The sequence below is a fragment of the Neofelis nebulosa genome, chromosome 18 (assembly GCF_028018385.1).
Source record: "Neofelis nebulosa isolate mNeoNeb1 chromosome 18, mNeoNeb1.pri, whole genome shotgun sequence".
In the NCBI taxonomy this organism is placed as follows: Eukaryota; Metazoa; Chordata; class Mammalia; order Carnivora; family Felidae; genus Neofelis; species Neofelis nebulosa.
The window spans coordinates 5,737,798-5,757,469 of record NC_080799.1 but is presented as its reverse complement, the minus strand read 5'-3'; the positions used below and the strand labels follow the sequence as shown (position 1 = coordinate 5,757,469).

At 43.4% G+C, this 19,672-nt stretch overlaps 1 long non-coding RNA gene across 1 annotated transcript in view; it reads left to right on the top strand.

Moving 5' to 3' along the window:
* The window catches only part of LOC131500833 (uncharacterized), a 33,099-nt gene extending 13,818 nt beyond the window's left edge, over positions 1-19,281 (top strand). The window contains exons 2-3 of the long non-coding RNA XR_009256490.1: positions 7,520-7,640; positions 19,035-19,281. This is a non-coding gene — a long non-coding RNA (uncharacterized LOC131500833). The remainder of the gene's footprint in view (positions 1-7,519; positions 7,641-19,034) is intronic.
* The last annotated feature ends 391 nt before the right edge of the window (positions 19,282-19,672 follow it).

Below are 19,672 nucleotides of genomic sequence, written 5' to 3'. Positions count from 1 at the left end.
TTTCTCCACCCTCCCCCCCCCCCCCCCAGTTTAGTAAATCTGTGAGAGAATACCTCTGGGCGACATTTCCTCATCTGTAAAATGAAGAGTCGCATTATCTCTGAGGCCCATGAGAGAGCATTCAGCTTGCAAATGCTATGAGATATAGTGCACAGTTGATCACTGTGGTTCTTGCAAAGCCAAATCTAGGTAGTATTTTAAGACAGACTAAAAACTTCCCCAGTATTGTGCTATCTGATGTCAGAAAGTTAAAGAATTTAAAAATCTAGCAAAGCGATCTGTTTTTAAGATCCGAGTGACCTCAGAGAGCTAATCTTTCTGATTTTAAAAAGAGATTAAATCAGTTAAGGGCTCAGTCAGTTAAGTGTCCGACTTTGGCTCAGGTCATGATCTCACACTTCATGAGTTCAAGCCTCATGGCGGGCTCTGTGCTGACAGCTCAGAGCCTGGAGCCTGCTTCGGATTCTGTGACTCCCTCTCTCTCTGCCCTTCCCCTCCCCTGCTCATGCTTTGTCTCTGTCTCTCAAAAAATAAATGTTAAAAAAAAATTTTTTTTAAGGGATTAAAATAACATCTGCATAAATGAGTGTCAACCCTTGCTGCACATTAGAATTGCCTGGGATTTAATTAGTCCATGGGTGGGGCAGTGAGGTGTTTTGTTGTTTCTGTGGCTGCTCACATTCTTCTGTACTCCAGGACAAGTCTAATCTCCAGCTAGGGATGAGAACACTTTTTTTTTTTTTTAACGTTCATTCATCTTTGAGAGACAGAGAGAGACAGAGCACAAGCAGGGAAGGGACAGAGAGAGGGAGACACAGAATCCAAAGCAGGCTCCAGGCTCTGAGCTGTCAGCTCAGAGCCTGACGTGGGGCCTGAACTCACGAACTGCGAGATCATGACCTGAGATGAAGTCGGACGCTCAACCGACTGAGCCACCCAGGCGCCCCAAGAACACTTCTTTTATTCTATACCAAATATACGGATAGAAGCAGGTACTTTGGGTACTTGAATATTTGGATCTTTCTGACTTTGTTTGGGCCCAGCCTAAATCTGAGACAACATCTGGGACTTAGGGCTATTTCTTCCCTGAAACCCCAGACCCTCCCACCCCTGGATGGGTCACACAGGCCACTGTGTAAATTTAAAAAGGTCAGTTCAGGGTGGCCTGGGTGGCTCAGTCATTTGAGCGCCCACTTTCGGCTCAGGTCACAATCTCTCGGTTGGTGAGTTTGAGCCCCACATCAGGCTATCTGCTGTCAGCACAGAGCCTGCTTTAGACCCTCTGTCTCCTTTTCTCTCTGCCCCTCCCCTGCTTGCACTCTCTTTCTCTGTCTCTCAAAAGTAAATAAACATGTTTAAAAAATAAATAAATAGGGGTGCCCGGGTGGCTTGGTTTGTTGGGCGCCCAGCTCCTGGTTTCGGGCCAAGTCATGACCTCACAATTCATGAGTTTGAGCCCCACATGGGGCTTTGCGTTGATGGTGGGGAACCTGCTTGGGATTCACACTCTCCCCTCTCTCTCTCTGCCCCTACCCCAGTTGCTCTCTCTCAGAATACATAAATAAGCTTAAATGAGTTAAATAAATAAGGTCAGGGGGCGCCTGGGTGGCGCAGTCGGTTAAGCGTCCGACTTCAGCCAGGTCACGATCTCGCGGTCCGTGAGTTCGAGCCCCGCGTCAGGCTCTGGGCTGATGGCTCGGAGCCTGGAGCCTGTTTCCGATTCTGTGTCTCCCTCTCTCTCTGCCCCTCTCCCGTTCATGCTCTGCCTCTCTCTGTCCCAAAAAAAAAAAAAAAAAAAAAAAAAAAAAATTTAAATAAATAAGGTCAGTTCGTGCAAAGCAAATAGATTTTCAACATTAAAAAATTTTTTACAAGTAATACTTGTTCTTTGTAGTAATTCAAATAATTCAGGAGTAAATAAATTTAAAAAGTAATAGTGTCCCTCCCTCTCCCCCCATCCCCACCTCCCTAAGACAATTACCATGAGGTAACATTAGGAGTTGAGAGTATATCCATCCATACCATGTATTAAAATACACGTACAGGCACATACAAATATAGAAATCATATATCGTGGTTTTGTGCTTTTTATTTCTTTCTTTGTTAATATAGAATCTAGTTTTGGGGTTGTTTTTTTTTCACCCTGCAATGTGCTTTATTCACTTAATCTATATCATGAGACTTCAGTTAAGCCTGGTGGATTAAATACCCTCCTGCAACCTCACTTAAAATGGCAGCCAAGGGACTAAAAAGGACATGCGCTGCAAGGAGAAACAGCACCGCAAAGGAGGAGAGAACAATAAAATCCAGGGACTGGAAAGCAAATGGAGGAGCTAAAACTGTCTTAGGAAACCAGAGGAGTGAAAACTGGAGATGGAAGAAAGACCCCAAATTACTGCTTTCCACTACAAAATCTCAGGCTGTGGAGAGAGGGGCCCAGGGACTTCTGGAGATGCTGGAGACCGGAGGAAGGCCTGCTCGAGAGCTCCTGGATCCTCAGGTCCCCTCCCACGCTCTGAGCACCCACGCAGTCCCTGCTCCCCGACAGAAGCCCAGAGGAGTAGTCCCCAAGCGTGAGCAGGCATCAGAATTCCCTGGAGGTTGCTGGGCCCCCACTCCCAGAGGTTTTTTTGTTTTGTTTTTGGTTTCTTTTTGAGAGAGAGAGAGAGAGAGAGCGAGAACACGAGTGGGAGAGGGGCAGAGAGAGAAGGACAGGGAATCAGAGGCAGGCTCTAGGGTCTGGGCTGTCAGCACAGAGCCTGACGCAGGGCTTGAACCCTTGAACCGTGAGATCATGACCTGAGCTGAAGTCAGACGCTCAACTGACTGAGCCACCCAGATGCCCACCCCCCCAACCAGAGTTTCTGATGCAGCAAGTCAGGATGGGGCCTGGGAATTGGCACTTCTAACAAATTTCTAGGTGTTGCTGATGCTGGACACTAAGCATTGAGAACCACTGGACCAGAGACTTCCTCTCTGATTCCAGACCTGCGCGCACAGGGCAAAGTCAAGGGTGCAACCACTCTGCAGAACACCAGGTTGTGTGAGTACCTACATGCTGACTGGGAGACCCTCAGCCCCTTCTTCCAGGCGGGTCTCAGGATGTCAGCAGTCAGATGCCAAGGTAAGAGATGGAAAGTTTCTTTTCTGAGGGATCTGATTACTCTGGGGGGAAAATATATCCTATATTGGTAGTTGAGGACCCCCCCCCGCCTCGGGCCCCCACAGGGATTCCTTCCCCTGTACAACAGAATCATCTGGGGAGTTTTAAAAAATACGAATGACGAGGCGGGGGGTGCCTGGGTGGCTCAGTCAGTTAAGTGAGGTTGTGATCTCACATCTCAAGAGTTCCAGCCCTGTGTTGGGCTTTGTGCTGACACCTCAGAGCCTGGAGCCTGCTTCAGATTCTGTATCTCCCTTTCTCTCTGCCTCTCCCCTGCTCATGCTCATGCTCTGTCTCTCTCTCAAAAATAAATAAACATTAAAAAAAATTTTTTTAATATGAATGACAAGATTCCAGCCAATTAAATCAGATACTCCAGGGGTGGGCTTTGGCATTTGTATTGGTTTTAAAGGCCGCTAAGTGATGAAAACACAGGAGCAGGGGTGATCACCACACAATAAACTTATAACTACACACACAGAAATACTTTTGAGTGCTTCACTCTTAAGTATGAATCGGCAGTCACCAAATGTTTGAGGAAGGTCTACTATGAAACTCAGAGACCAAAACAACAGAAGAAGAAGAAAAAAAAAAAACAAACTCAGAAGAAATAAGTAATGCAAAAAGCAGAAGAAAACTCCAACAAAAGCTATAAGTGATATCTTCAGAGATAAAAGAAGACATTACATTCATGAAAAAAAGAACAGAATGTTACAAAAAGAATGTTCAGAGGGGGGAAAAAGGGCCTCTTGCAAACTAAAAATATTCTGCTGGAAATATAACTTTCAATAAGAGGTGTGGAGCTTTAGTGGGGGAAACATCCCTTACACAGAACAGAAAAAGGGAGATGGAAATAGGAAGGGTAAGAAAACTAAAACATTAATCTGAGGGACCCAATACCTGAATAAAAGACATTCCAGAAAGAGGGAACAAAGAAAATTGAGGAGGATTATTAAAGTAATAATTCAAAAGAATGGCCCCCAAAGTAGATGGGTGATTACTTAGAGCTGGTGGGAGCAAATAGGGGATGATGACGAGTGGGTACAAGGTTTGTCTTGGAGGTGATGGAAATGTCCCAAAATTAGATTACGGTGATAGCTGCACAACTCTGTAAATATACTAAAAACTAATGGGGCGCCTGGGTGGCTCAGTCGGTTAAGCGGCCGACTTCGGCTCAGGTCGCGATCTCACGGTCCATGAGTTCGAGCCCCGCGTCGGGCTCTGTGCTGATGGCTCAGAGCCTGGAGCCTGCTTCCGATTCTGTGTCTCCCTCTCTCTCTGACCCTCCCCCATTCATGCTGTGTCTCTCTCTGTCTCAAAAATAAATAAACGTTAAAAAAAATTAAAAAAAAAAAACTATTGAATTGACTCCTTTCTTTAAGTGGGCAAATTTTATGGAATGTAGATTATATGTCAGTAAATCTGTTTTTCTAAATGTCCCCCAGAAATCCCAGTGCTCAGATTGAGGGGACAACCAAGAGCCCACTGCAAAGATAGACCTACACTAAGGCACGTAATCGTGTACTTTCAAAATACCGGAGACGAAGAGAAATCCCTAAAAGCAAAGCTCCCGAGGAAACAATTCACAAAGAAAGGATCAGGAATTAGAATGGCATCCTATTTCTCAGTAGCGACACTTAACTCTACAAGGCAGTACAGCATCGCCTTCAGATTTCTGAGAAAAACATCATCACCAGCTTGGAACTCGACCTAGCGTAAGGATAAAGAATGGTTGAAATCCATTGGCTAATGCCCAAATGAATGAGGACGCTCAAACTTTATTCTGAAACTCCATAATGCTATACATCTCATTTTGTTAAGGCAAAAGCGTGACTCATGGTCCCGTTGAAGCTGACGTGCAGACGCTGCTGGTCTGCTAGCTGGAGAGACCAGCCAGTGGCCCACCTCCACTTCTCAGGGAGGGTCTGTTGTTTTCCATCTCCGTGAATCCAGGGCCTCTCGTAATGTGAAAGATAGTTGGGGTTAAATTGTGAACACGATCCTGAAAAAAGAAAGCCCACAGCCAGCGGTGGCATAGAGTTTAAGAATCTGGCTTTAGATTAAATAGCCTGGGTTCAAATCCTGTTGGCATCACTACCTTCTTGTGACTTGGGGCCAGTTACCTCATTAACCACTGTGATTTCATTTCCTCTCCTGTAAAATGGGACTGATGCTATCTGCTCCTGGGATTGTTGTGAGGCTTTGGGGAAATGCTGTCTGTCAAGTAGAGGGCATTGTGCCTGGTACAGAGCGATACTCGTTAATTAGTAGTAGTAGTAATAGTAAGACTAGTATTGGTAGTGATAGCAATAAAAAGAGCAGGTCTAATAACGTGATGTAATTGAACAGTTTGGATTTGATAGCACATAAGTGCCAAAGACTTGTACATGCTCAGAGTTCAGTTTGGCCCTTATTATACCAATATTCTTTCAAACCAAAACAAACTGTATGTGTTTTTTCGCCCATACTGAGATAGATTTTTCATTCTACTCGTGTTCTTCTGGGAAAAGGCCTAATAGCCTGTATCTCTATCTGTAACTATTTCTCAAACACAGCTTCAAGGTTTGAAAGCCTTCCCTTCCCTTTTTCTCATTGTTAACATCATACTTCCGGCATCTGGAAAAGATTCAAGCACACAGTTTATACAAGGTGTGATTTGTCGATAGCAGGCATATATATTAAGAGAGGAGCAGAGAGGGAGCATGAGTTAGGAGATGACCGTATACAGTCATAGCAATTCCTGGCTTTGGGGTTTGTCCTTTACTGCATCGCAACACTGAAAACCTCTCAGGCAAAATACCAGGTTAATGTTGTGGAAGCAATTCAGATACAAACGTCTGTCGTCAAGAGGTAACAAAAACACCCCAAAAAAGAGCGAGCGCATCTAAGCATGTGGTTTTCTGTTTGCTTAGCATCTGGCACCCTGGTGTAAGAAGAGAGGATTCCAGGTCAGCCAGAGCAGAGGCACATTCTGAGACGGCTGTGGCAGGGTGTAGCTGTTGTCCTGGGATGGGGATCAGTGAGGGTCTGAGAGGCTGGGAATGGCCACAGACAGGAGCGGTGATATCCCTCCCTTTGGATAGATTTCTGTACCTTTGCTCCACAGAGGGGGCGAAATGCTTTCCCCTGGGGTCTGTGCATGGGCTTGTCCACCATCCATTCATGGCCTCTCAGGAAACATACCGGGCACACTCCCAGCATCAAGAGATTATTCTACACTTGATCTTAGCCAAAAGGCCGAGAAGCGATAAGAGATTATTCTTAAAAGACACATACAACAGAAACTGCTTAAAGGAACACACACACACACACACACACACACACACACACACACACACACTGACCTTCTAACTCACAGGCAGCACTTTAAAACATATGCAGAGAGGGACACCTGGGTGGCTCAGTCTGGTAAGCGTCTGACTTTGGCTCAGGTCATAATTTCACGGCTTGTGGGTTTCAGCCCCTTACTGGACTCTGTGCTGACAGCTCAGAGCCTGGAGCCTGCTTCGGATTCTGTGTCTCCCTCTGTCTCTACCCCTCCCCCACTCACGCTCCCCACCCCCCAAAAATAAATGAACGTTAAAAAAATTTTTTGAACACATGCAGAGATTTCTTAGGTGCTTTGTCATCTGATATCCATAACAACCCTGTGTGGGGTATTACATTTTCTTTCTTACCAGTGAAGAAGCCAGAGAGGTAAATGGCCAGCCAAGATTGCATTATTACATATATTCAGTTACTTAATCCTTGTAACAATCCAGCTTTACAGAGAAGGAAACTGGGGCACAAAACGATAAATGGCTGTCTAGAGAGGCTGTGTTACATTCAGGAGAGGTTCTGTGCTCTAAAGGACTGTACTTTGAGTTTCTTTTTTTTTTTTCTACTAAAAGCCAAGGTGCTTTGCCAATTATTTATGTCTTTTTCTTAACTGAAGGACTTGTTAACAACCACCAGTGAGATGCCTACTGTGGATGCAACCCTGACTGTGTGGGGCATCATGAGGAACAGATCCAGTGAGAGAAGGGCGATCCTTTGGGTCCATGCCTCCCACTTTGTTGGAGAAGTGAGGCAGTGATGTCTCTATCCAGCCCTTCTCCAAGTGAGGGATATGCCCATTTTTGCCTCCGTTACTTCTTGGAAGTGGAGTCTGTATATCTGCTTCCTGCCACAGAAAGTATTTTTACATTCCTTATGTTGATGTCATGTACCAGGATGCCTCTGATTCCAGTGTTTCAGCCTCCACACATTAGTCTGTGTTCATATCCTGTATTATTTTGGAGACTTCAGCCTGTGCCATTTGGCCTAAACCTTCTAAGCCAGGGTCCTAACCTGTCCGGTGCCTCTGTCTTTCTGCAGGAATCACTTTGACTCCCTGACTGCTTAGTTGGCTTTCTTTGAGATTCCCTCCAGATCTCTGGCCTTCCCGCTCCCGCCCCGGGTTCCCACATCCAGAATGGCACCAAGCTCTTCTGTAAAGGTCAGTGTTGAATCCCGTTTTCACTGGGTGAGTTCACCTTCCTCACCTGCTTGATAGATACCACCGGCTTTTGTGCTCAGAGAGAATCTGCACTAAGAACTACTTCCGTTCTCTTTCTGAGCCTGTTTGACCAAAAGTGGTAATAATTACCTTCAGTGGTTGATTTCCGTCTTTTCTTTCTGTTGAATGGTCAGACTATGCCTCTTTCTGCTCCCCTCTCCAGCCACCATATATTCATTCGTTTAGGAGACTGTGCACCAGGCACCCTGCAAGGAGCTAGAAATACGACAGTGAATAAGATAGCCACGGTCATTGTTGTTTCAGGGAGACTGAATAGCAAACAATTAAAACATAGGACGAACAGCATGGTTGCAGGAGAAGTACAGGAAGTATGAGAAACACAGAGGAGAAAACACCTTCCTTACACTGGGGGATCAGGGAAGGCTTCTCAGAGGAGCTGAGTGGTAAGGAGTGAAGGATAAGGAGGAATGAGCAAGTCGGAGGTGCTTGAGGGAGTGGTCACGGGAAGAGAGGAGACGAGCGCAGAAAGAGTACCCTCCAGACACCCCTCACTTGCCCCACCCCGGACATGCACGCACACGTGCACATGCCTGGCACGGCGATGAAATTAAATGGTCTTCCTGTGGTCAGAAGCAAGACATTCAAGAGAGGTGTTGAAAAATGAGACCACAAAGATAAGCAGAGGTCAGACCATGCAAAATTTTATGAGCCATGTTAAGGCAACTGAATGTTAGTCTCAGGGCATCCGGAGACCACGATAGGGTTTTAGGCAGGTCAGCCATCGTGTGATTGGATTTGCGTTTTGGAGAGATCCCTGGCTGCAGGTGGAGGGGCCCAGGGAGGAAGGAGGTGATGAGGCAACGTCATCTGCATGAACAAAAGAAGGGTGTGCCACGTGTGTACCTCCAACGTATGCACCTCTTGGCGCCCCCTGGGCCAGGCCACTTGTCCCTCAGCTGCTTGGGCAGGCGACCATCCCTGTTCTCAGCTGAGTCCCTCCCTGGGAACTGTCCATGGCCCACTGCTCACCAGGGCAGCCACATCCAATGATTGGACAATGGGACAGTTTCAGGGTTCAGGCCTTGTTGTCTCCAGGCAGGGCGGTCCGGCTCCAGAGCTCCTGTGGAACATGCTGAGGCCTCTGTTTCAACCATATTGTGGCTCAGCTCCTTCCTCCTGCGTCCCTCCACACAGAGTGGTAAAACTGGAAGACTTCCATGAAGGAGAGTGGGGCTGGGATTGGGGGAGGAGTCCCGGCAAAGCCAGTGTCTCCAGCCCTTGAGAGGTTAAGGGCCTAAACTAATATTATAATGAAATGAATGTTCCCAATGAGGTGAGATGCTTTTTAATGAGTTCCGCTGACACCTTGGCGAAAGACTATGGAAAGCAGAGTGGGGGGCGGGGGAGGGGGGGCGCCTGGGTGGCCAGTCAGTTGAGTGTCCAACTCTTGATCTCGGCTCGGGTCTTGATCCCGGGGCCATGAGTTTGAGCCCCACGCAGGGCATGAAGCCTCCAGTCCCCCAGAAAGCATTGCATTCTCAACCCCAGCAAGTCTGCTGGGCCCACTCAGGACCTGCGTTGGGAAGGAGGCACCCTGAGGATGGAGATGGGGTCATTCTGGGAGATGCAGTTGAGAATCTTGAAGCCCCAGATCTCTTGAAACCTCGAGACCCTGCCGTGGTGCCCTCCCTCCCCCAGCTAGAAGAGGACTGGAAGACCATGCAGGTATTGTTGCCTCTCGAGGCAATGAATGTGTACCCCTCTCGGGATGTGCCCCTGCCTCCCCTCCCTACACCAGACCAAAACCAGGGGTCGAGTCTTAACACAGTCCAGCTGGGGAAGAGCAATGTCTGCTGATAACTGAAGGTGACTGTCCTCAGGAGAAGGTACATAGGGACTGGATTTCAGGGCCCTGGACCACCCAGGGAGAGGGGCCCAAGATTGCACACGAGATGTTGATGTGGAAGTGCTTCTATATCCATGCACTGCATTTGACCCCTGGGGAAGGCGACAACGTGCCGCGAGGGCTGATCTCAGAAGCTTGGAGAAAGCAATGTTGCACATCAAGTGAGGCAGAAATGTCTGCAGGGCTGAGGTGGGTGAGGAGGAAAGGGTCCGAAGGGGACACTCCTCAGTTCGCTTCCCGCACGCAGAAACTCTGCTGAGGCCAACAGCTTCAAGTGGCTGGGAAGGTGTGCTCATTTGAATAGCTCCTGATGAATTGGCCTCCACTCTCCCCTTTTTTTGTTTTTTTGGAAAGTTTTTAATTTACAAGAAACTCTATCTCAGTTCGCTTGAGGAAAATGCCTTTTGTGGCTCATGATCATTCTGAATACGAAGTATTTACTTAGGAAATTTTCTTTCCTGAGAGAACTTAGTAAGCAGATTGTTCCATTTTTCTTTTTCAGAGAAAGCTCTCTGCCATATCTTTCTTGAGAACAAATTTGCTTAATTCTTATCTTCCTGGCTGGTGAAAAGGTTTACCCTGGATAGCATCGCTGCTTGGTTTTCATTATTCTATTTTCCTGGCTGGGCCGTGTAATTTCTCTCCTTGTAATTTTCCTTGGTGTGCTGTGTGAATCACATACTAAACTTCTGTTGAGTCATTTCCTATTAGTTAGGCTTTTGGGTAACATTTAATTTTACCAATGGCATTTTATTTTTTTTTTAATTTTTTAATGTTAACTCCACCATAGTTAACGTACAGTGTTATATTAGTTTCAGGTATACAATATAGCAATTTAACAATTCTGTATATTCCTCAGTGCTCATCGTGATAAGTGTCCTCTTATACACTTAATCCCCGTCACGTATTTCACTCACCCACCTCCCCTCTCTGGTAACCACCAGTTTGTCCTCCAGAGTTAAGAGTCTATTTCTTGGTTGGTCTCTCTCTCTCTCTCTCTTTTCCTTTGCTCATTTATTTTGTTTGTTAAATTCCACATATGAGCAAAACCATATGGTATTTGTCTTTCTCTGATTTATTTCACCCAACATTGTACTCTCTATATCCATCCATGTTGTTGCAAATGGCAAGGTTTCATTCCTTTTTATGGCTGAATAATATTCCATTGCATGCGTGCGTGCGTGCGTGCGTGTGTGTGTGTGTAGAGAGAGAGACACCACATCTTCATTCACTCATCTGCCAACGGTGTTGTAGGCTACGTCAAACAGTAATAACACCTATACAACAACCCCACAATGTTAACAGACGGTTAAAGATCAATTACTCTGCATCAGGCGCTCTTCTCAGGGCTTTCCATGAGCAGCTCATTACTTCCTCACAGCAGCCTCTTCTGTAGAACCACCATCCCCCAGACAAGGAAGCTCAATGGTTAAGGAACCTCTCGTGATAAAAGGTGGACAAATTGGGAAGCTCGTCTCCAGGTTCTAGATACAGAAACTGAGCCACAGAGGCCATGAGGTCTGTCTGGGAACCCTGTCCACAATGGGCGGCTCAGCCTTCCCCAGGCAGTCCCGGTCAGGTGGGGCTTGGTGTGCATACATCCAAAGGTTTGGGACTTAGAAGTCTAGCAATTTCCATTGCTGAGCCCCCAACACATAATGAGGCAGGCTTTATGAGGTCACCAGCCATAGGTGGAAATTTAGGTAACTTGGGTTCTAGCCCTGCCCAGGAACAAGTAACTTTTCCCCCCTGGGACTCGGTCGGTCTCTGCATCCATAAAAAGAGGGCATAGACCAGATCAGGAATTGCACATTAGTGGCCTGTGGGACCCTTGAAGCCCACAGATGTGTTTTATTTAGGCTGCATGTTCCGTTTCATTTCGATTTGGTTTTTCATTGTATTAAATTTGCATTCCTTTAAGATGGCCAGTTGAGACACTGGCCCCACAACTCCTTATTGTCTTAAGCCTGATTTACATGTTTACACACTCACCTGGCACATATCTCAGCAGGCTGTTGAGATTGCAGATCTGGGATGAAATTATCTCTGAGGCACATGCCAATTGTGTTTATTTCCCCCCAAGAACTCCCTAAGGAGATTCGAGAGCCTAGGAGGGCAGAGTAAGCGAGGCAACCAGAGTGGTTTGCTGGCCCTGCGTGTTCTTAGTGTCCTGGGATCATAGACACTTGGCTGGCCTTGCCCACTACTTTAGCCCACCCCACAGAGCCAAGGAGGGTGCAGCACTGATGGGTTTTCGCAGGGAAGGAGGAAGCGGGTGCCACGTTCCGCTCGCATTCACAGACTGGGAGGGATGGTCGGCACGCCCACGAGGGGAGGGAAACATCAGCAGCCAGCAGAAACAAGGACCTGTACTTTTTGGCAGGGTCTACCATTGCAGTTACCCACACTGGGGCAAGTGGGACTTGCCTGTGGCTGCAAACCTATTCCCCTGGGAGCAGATCAACCTTGACTGCGCTAAGCGTCTACCTTGACAGATCCAGCTCACTGCTCTCTTTCGTTGTCTGTGGTTGTCATAGTTACAAGGCTTCACTGCCCCTGATTCCCCCTCTTTGTGATGAAGGGGCTCAAACTTACTTCTTACTGGGACCAAGAAGCCAGCTGCTAGGTGCATACATGGAGTTCACCCTGGGATTGCGCGGCCAGTGCCAGTTTGGCTCCCAAATGTCCCAGACAGTAAGGAGGGCCCAGTTCCTTCGACATGTGTGAATGACCTTGACTTTCTTCCTTGTGGTTCCCCTTCACTTACTTATTCCATGCCCAGCTCTGTGACTGACACAATCAGGGCTGGTATTATCCCTCAAACAATATGACATTTCAAAACACCCAGGCATCAGGTGGACCGAGATAATGTCAGGGAAGCTCAATAGGGTTCCTCTCAGGCCCTAATGAGAAACACAAAGGAGCAAATTATGGAGACTTTCTATGGAGCCTTCTGGTGAGTGCAGGAAGGGGGTGGGGAAAAAATCCATTCAGTAATAAGAGCCTTTTTGAGAGGAACTAGTGTTATCCGTCGGCTCTTGAATCCAGATTGAGTTTTGTAGGTGAGAGAACTCTCTTCTCTCTTGGTAGATTTCTTCGTGTGAGCTTAGGGAAAACATTGCAAGCCGAAGAGAGAATTAGATCAGCAAATGACAGTGTGTCTGTGTACCCCTGGCAGAGAAGTCCGTAAATGAATTTCTTTCCTTTGTTTTGGCTCTCAGCAAGAATACTCTGTTTAAATTAATGTTTTTAACAGGATTATTTAAGCTGTAGCATTTTACAAGGGATTCTTAAGGTCAGAACTTTTTATAATTGTTCATTTTCACAGAACTCCTCTGAGGTAAAGTAGGATTAAAATTGTGTAATAGGGGAAGCTGAGTGCTTAAAGATGCAATGCATAAGCTGATTTGTAAAAAGACACTATATGTTGTCACATTATTGTGACATAAAACACTTAGGAAGTCAAGGCTACTTGAGAAATTATTTTTTTCTTGCAAACCTTATAGCATTGAGCATTATGCCTCATACATATATAGTAGGCACTCAGTGGATGTTAAGTCGAATTGAGTTTATCAAATATTTATTAAGTCTTCTACATTTAATTATATAGTTTTGCTAGAGTAGGAATCCCACTCTAATAGCTTTATTCCAATTCAGGTTTTGCAAGGTAGACTTAATTTGCTTAATTTATCCTAAATAGATAAAAAATTATGAAATACTTTATCGTTAACATAATCATCGTGAAGTAGACCTAGGCTGAACGTTTTCCCTATGCAGTGCAGCTCATATGTAGTTTAAAGTTAAGCTGGCAGAATCCTTAAAAAGATTTTTAAAATAGTCTTCCCCTTGATTATCAAACAGCATTAGTCTTATCCTTTGGAGTCCCAGTCATCTTAGAGCTCAAAATAAGTTTGTGAGCACTGCAAAGCAAAAGGAAAAGAAAAGAAAAGAAAAAAGAAAAGGAAAGGAAAGAAAAGAATAGAAAAGAGAAAAGAAAAGGAAAGGAAAAGAGAAAAGGAAAGGAAAGAGGAAAGGAAAGGAAAAGAAAAGAAAAGGGAAGGAAAGGAAAGGGAAAGAAAAGAGACTCACCATCTAGCCAGCTGTGTGGAGAAGGAAATCCATTCCCACCTGTCTGCATTTGATTGAACCTCCGTGAACTGCCAGTGCCACACTCCCTGGAAGAAACAGATTAAAGACCCACAGGAGACGTCTGACAGATCTTCTTAGACAGGTGCTTTTCACACCTCTACCGTTTATCCAAGGCTCACTTCACAAAGACTTGGAGGTAGCCCTACCCTTCCTAAAGCACATGAAGTAAACCCAGAGCTAAAGATAAGATGTTCAAGGTTCAAACTCAGAACGGTGTGAATGACAGACAGAAGGGAAAGAGCAGGCCTCCTTTTACTAAAATCCCATATATTTGACATTTCCAAGATTCGGTGGAAGTCATCATGGGTCACTCACTCATTTGTTCATTTATTCACTCAGCCCGTTTGGATGGAGTGACCACTGTGTGCAAGGCACCATGCTAGGAGCATATGGGTGATCTCTGGCAGGACTGTTGAGATGACTCTCCACCCTACAAGTTTACGAGCGGCCCTGTAGATGTGATTACTGTGTGGATCCATCTCATTGTTAACACCCAGGTATTTGGGAGTAAGAGTCCTTGATCCAGTTTTCCCAGTCAACCCACATACTTTAGGTAATGGTGAATGTATATAATACGTTAGGTAAAATCTCCCATAGACCAAAAGTATCTGTGATTCAAACTTAAAAAAAAAAAAAAAATCTAAAAATTCCAGAAATAAACTGTTAGGGATTGAATTGTGTCCCCCCAAATTCATTTGCTGAAGCCCTAACCCCCAAATGTGACCATTTGGAGATTGGGCCTTGAGGGAGGTAATTAAGGTTAAATGAGGTCATAAGGGTAGGACCTTCATCTGATGGGACTGATATCTTTATAAGAAGAGGAAGAGACACCATAGATCTTTCTCTTTCCACATGGGCACAGAAAATAGGGCATGTGGGGACACAGGAAGAAGGTGACAGTCTACAAGCAAGGAAGGAAAGGCCTCAACCAGAAACTAGCTCTAAGCTAACTCTAACTAGCTCTAACCAGAAACTAAGCACCTTGATCTTAGACTCAGCTTCTGGAACTGTCAGAAAACAATTTTATGTCATTTAAGCCACTTAGTTTGTACTGTTTTGTTATGGTAGCTAGAGCAGACTAATACAGAAACATTGCAAAAATCCCCTCAACTGTTTTCACAGGCTCGTGGCACTTAATACATTACAAAGTACACGGAGTAGGCAATAGGCATTTGCCAAGTGAGTGGTAAAGAGACAACTCAGGGGACACCTGGTCCATGAGGTCATGCAGTGGGCTGGGAGATGGGACCAGTTACCAGGTGATGACCTCTCCTCTATCTGGAAACTGCAGTTGCTCAGCTAATTTAGGGCCTCTCTACTTTATGGGAAGACTCTGCAAAGGTTGGATGATGACCCTAAAACAGCTTGAACTTGAAAATAAAAATGAGAACACTTGATCTTTTTTTCCACATGCTCTTCCCTGACCTACTTCCTTCTTTAGCTGAAGAGTAAAGGCAGGATGACAAGCCAAGTTCACCCGCACTCTTGACCCGATGTTCATGGCAACCCCTTCTTGAAGAAGATGCATGGCCAGTTCTTTGGTTACAAATTGCAGTCCCTTTGGATATTGGGAGAAGGCCTGCACTGAGCAAAATTATAAAGAAGGATTTGCTTGTTTTCAGCGTGACTTCTTCCTAGCCCACACGTGCCAACCACTCCCAAGTTACCTGGCTGCCTCACCGCACATCTGATCTGACAAAATAATCCTCAGTAAAGTCTTAGAGATTAAGATTTAGTGACTGATACTGGCCATGCTATAGGTTAGGTTTGACTGAATTTACACATAGAAGCTATTTCTTTCTTTCTAGGTTTCCTAGCTGAAATTTGAGTAACTTGCAGCAGGTTAATAATGGCACTTAAGCTAGAGAGATGGTCCCAGTGGCCAGACTTTCTGAATAAGAAGTATACAAATAATGAGCAAAAGTTTAGGATGCTTTTCCACTTAATTATGTTATTTCTATTAAAATAGAAGGTTTTATTAAAATAGTCAATTAGCTAATAGGAATCTTGCTAATAATTGTATGGTTTGCCTTTGGAAGGATGATCTATAATTTGGAGCATAATTTAAGAAAATGCACATACTTTGCTCAGTGACGATTTGCTGTCCCCACCGTCTGGTTATATTGCAAATTTGAGAAGAATGTCACAATCTAACTCAGCCAGTTGGAGGATTGTAGGAGGAAACCTACAATTTTCCATACTTTCATAGGTTTTGAACTCCCTGAAACCTGTTTTTACTATAAATTTAGCTGCCTTACCCAACCCTAATGCTTTCATTTATACTTAACACTCTCCCTGTTAATCCAGGAGGCATCTTTCCCACTCCCAGTCAACTGAACTACTTTTTATAAAAATTCAAACTGTACTTTTAATTATTTTTAGTAAAGCTAAAATGTCATAGTTAAAAATACATTTTAACAGGGGCGCCTGCCTGGCTGGCTCAGTTGTTGGATCATGTGACTCTTGATCTCACGGTTGTGGGTTCGAGCCCCACATTGGGTATAGAGATTACTTTAAAAAGTAAAACCTTTAAAAAATAAATAAAAATAAAAAATATATTTTAGCAGACTTCCAGTTAAAGATAGCAGAGTCAAGATAAGTTTTACCCTACCCTTTTTACTTAAAACCCACAAAAAAACAAGAATAACAAAACATGAGGGAGAGGAGACATAATCTTTAATGAAGTGAGGGAGCAGCTACCACCACCAGCATGGACTTTGACATTGGACTTAAATGCAGGATACACCCGAGGAAGCAAGTTACGGGTATCCTCAAGGATACAGTTCACATGCCTGTTTTGTTTTTTTTTTTTTTTTTTTTTTTTTTTTTTTTTTTTAAATTTTTTTTTTCAACGTTTTTAATTTATTTTTGGGACAGAGAGAGACAGAGCATGAACGGGGGAGGGGCAGAGAGAGAGGGAGACACAGAATCGGAAACAGGCTCCAGGCTCCGAGCCATCGGCCCAGAGCCTGACGCGGGGCTCGAACTCACGGACCGCGAGATCGTGACCTGGCTGAAGTCGGACGCTTAACCGACTGCGCCACCCAGGCGCCCCCACATGCCTGTTTTGAAAAAATAGATGGGGTTCCTGGGTGGCTCAGTCAGTTGAGCTTCCAACTCTTGATTTCAGCTCAGGTCATGATCTCATGGTTGGTGAGACCGAGCCCTGAGTGGAGCTCTGTGCTTATAGTGTGGAACCTGCTTAGGATTCTCTCCCTCTCTCTCTTCCTGTCTCAGACTTGCGTCCATGCGCACTCTCTCTCTCACTCTCTCAAAATAAACATTAATAAATGTTTAAAAAATATTAAAAATACATGTTTTTAAAGATAAAAATAAAAGGAGATCCCTCCTACTTCGTATCATATACAAGAATAAACTCCCACTGGATCGACTATCTAAAAAGCTATCAACACCTCAAGAAACAACAAATGTTGGAAAGGATTTAGAGAAAGAAAAAGGAACCCTTGTGCACTGTTGGTAGGAATGCAAACAGTGCAGCCACTGTGGAAAACAGTATGGAGATTCCTCAAAAAATTAAAAATAGAACTACCATAGGATCCAATAATTCGACTCCTGGGTATTTACCCCCCAAATTACAAAAGCACTAATTTGAAAAGATATATGCACCCCTATGTGAATTGAAGCATTATTTACAGTAACCAAATTATGGAAGCAGCCCAAATGTCCATCAATTGACAAATGGGTAAAGAAGATGTGGTGTGTGTATGTGTATTATATGATATGATTATATTATATTATATTATATATATATATATATATATATATATATATATATATAATGGAATATTACTTGACCATAAAAAAGAATGAAATCTTGCCATTTGCAACAACATGGTTGGAGCTAGAGAATATAATGCTAAGTGAAATAAGTTAGTCAGAGAAAGATAATTACCATATGATTTCATTCATATGTGGAATTTAAGAAACAAAATTAATGAACAAAGAAAAAAAGAGACAAGCCAAGAAAGAGACTGTAAAGAACAAACTGCTGGTTTACCAGAGGGAAGTAGGTGGGGCGGGGGGGGAGTGAGTGAAGGAGATTAAGGTACACTTATTATGATGAGCACTGACTAATGTATAGAAGTGCTGAATCACTATATTGTACACCTAAAACTAACAACACTGTATGTTAGCTAACTGTACTGTAATTAAAATTCAATTTTTTAAAAAAATTAAAAAGCTATATAAATCTAAATTTATGTAAATAAAATCCTACAAGGACTAAAATAAAACATGCATAAGTATCCAGTAAATTAGTAATTATATAAATAAACATGTATTAAATTGTAAACATTAAAATTAAAAAAAAAAACATGGATGGACTCCTCTTGAACCTGGATGTAGGGAAAGGCTTTTAACTGTGACTCAGAACCTCAATGCGATAAAAGAAAAATTAATAAATTCAATTACATTAAAGAAGACTTCCTCATATATATAAAGTTAAAAGGCAGCTAACAACCTTGGAAAATCATTTCAACATACATCACAGGTAATGAGTTAATATATGTATTATATAAACAACTATTTTTAAATGGGGGAATATTTAAAAACCATGAAATAAAAATGGGCGAAAGCATGAATCAACAATTCACAGAAAAAGATACAAAAATGGTCCTTATATGTATAAAGATATGCTCAACCTTATTCATGATGAGAGAAATGCCAATGAAAACTACATAGAGATACCATTTCTCATCATTGGATTGACAGAAATTAGGAAGCATTACAACACACAGTGTTGGTGTGACTGCAGGGAAATAGGCTCTCTTACAGATTACTGATGTGAGTGCAAATCATTACAACCCTCATAAAGGGAATTTGTCTAGCTAACAAAACCACATATGCTTTTACCTTTTGACCCAGCAATTCCACTTCTGAGGATTTTCTCTGGAGATACACTCCAACGATAGAAAATACTAGAAACAACCTAGTTATACACACACAGCAGAGTGATGGAATAAACTGGTACAGTCACACAATGGAGTACTATGCAACTGTAAAAAATGAAGAAGATCTCTAATCATTGATTGAGCATGATTTCTAGGATGTAGGTTAAGTGAAAAAAAAGTAAAGCATGTAAAAGCATCTACAGTATGCTATCTTTTGTGAAAAGAAGAGAGTAAATTAGGAAATCTGTATCTTTCTATCTACTCATTTGACCAAAGAGAAATACTAGAAACTAGAAACTAACGAGATTGGTTACCTACAGGATATGATTGGAAATGGAGAGAAAAGGGTAGAGGGAATGAGAGGGAGAATGACACTTTTTCAAATATAACTTTTTGTTCAATCCCTAGCTTTGGAACCACCTTAATATTTCACACAGAAAGAAAGAATTTAAAAAGGAAGAAAGCAAGGAAGGAAGGAAGAAAATCCGCAAGGATGGGGGAGGAATTTCAAAACTGAATACAAACAAAAACAAACTGAACCATAATTCAAATGAATAACGTGACCACACTGAAATGGAGGAAAAAGAGCTAACCCAATTAACTTTTGAACACAGTATTTGGACTCAATACTCTTGGGCTAAAAACAAAAACAAAACCCACTAAATAAATATTGAACTCTAATTAGTAGGCTTCATTTTCTCAGAGGCATGAGCTAGCAATTCTGAAATTACTTTCTGAATATTCTAGGATTGAGCTAATAAGTACATTTATTGTGGATAATGGATATCAGGTTTATTACCATCAGAAAAAGGAGTTACAAATATGGAAAGAGAGAATCAGAGAATGGACCCTCTAGCATTATGTTGAAATGGGCAGTATTGGTGTAAACTTGTAGGTTTTAGTCCAGTTAAATATAGAAATGGATATAGATTGTGAGGGCATGTATGTGTATGCATGCATGTATGTACATACATATGATGATTCAGATTTCTGTAAATCTCAGTTCTGTTTGCTGAGAGAAGCACTAACACCCCACCAACAATGAA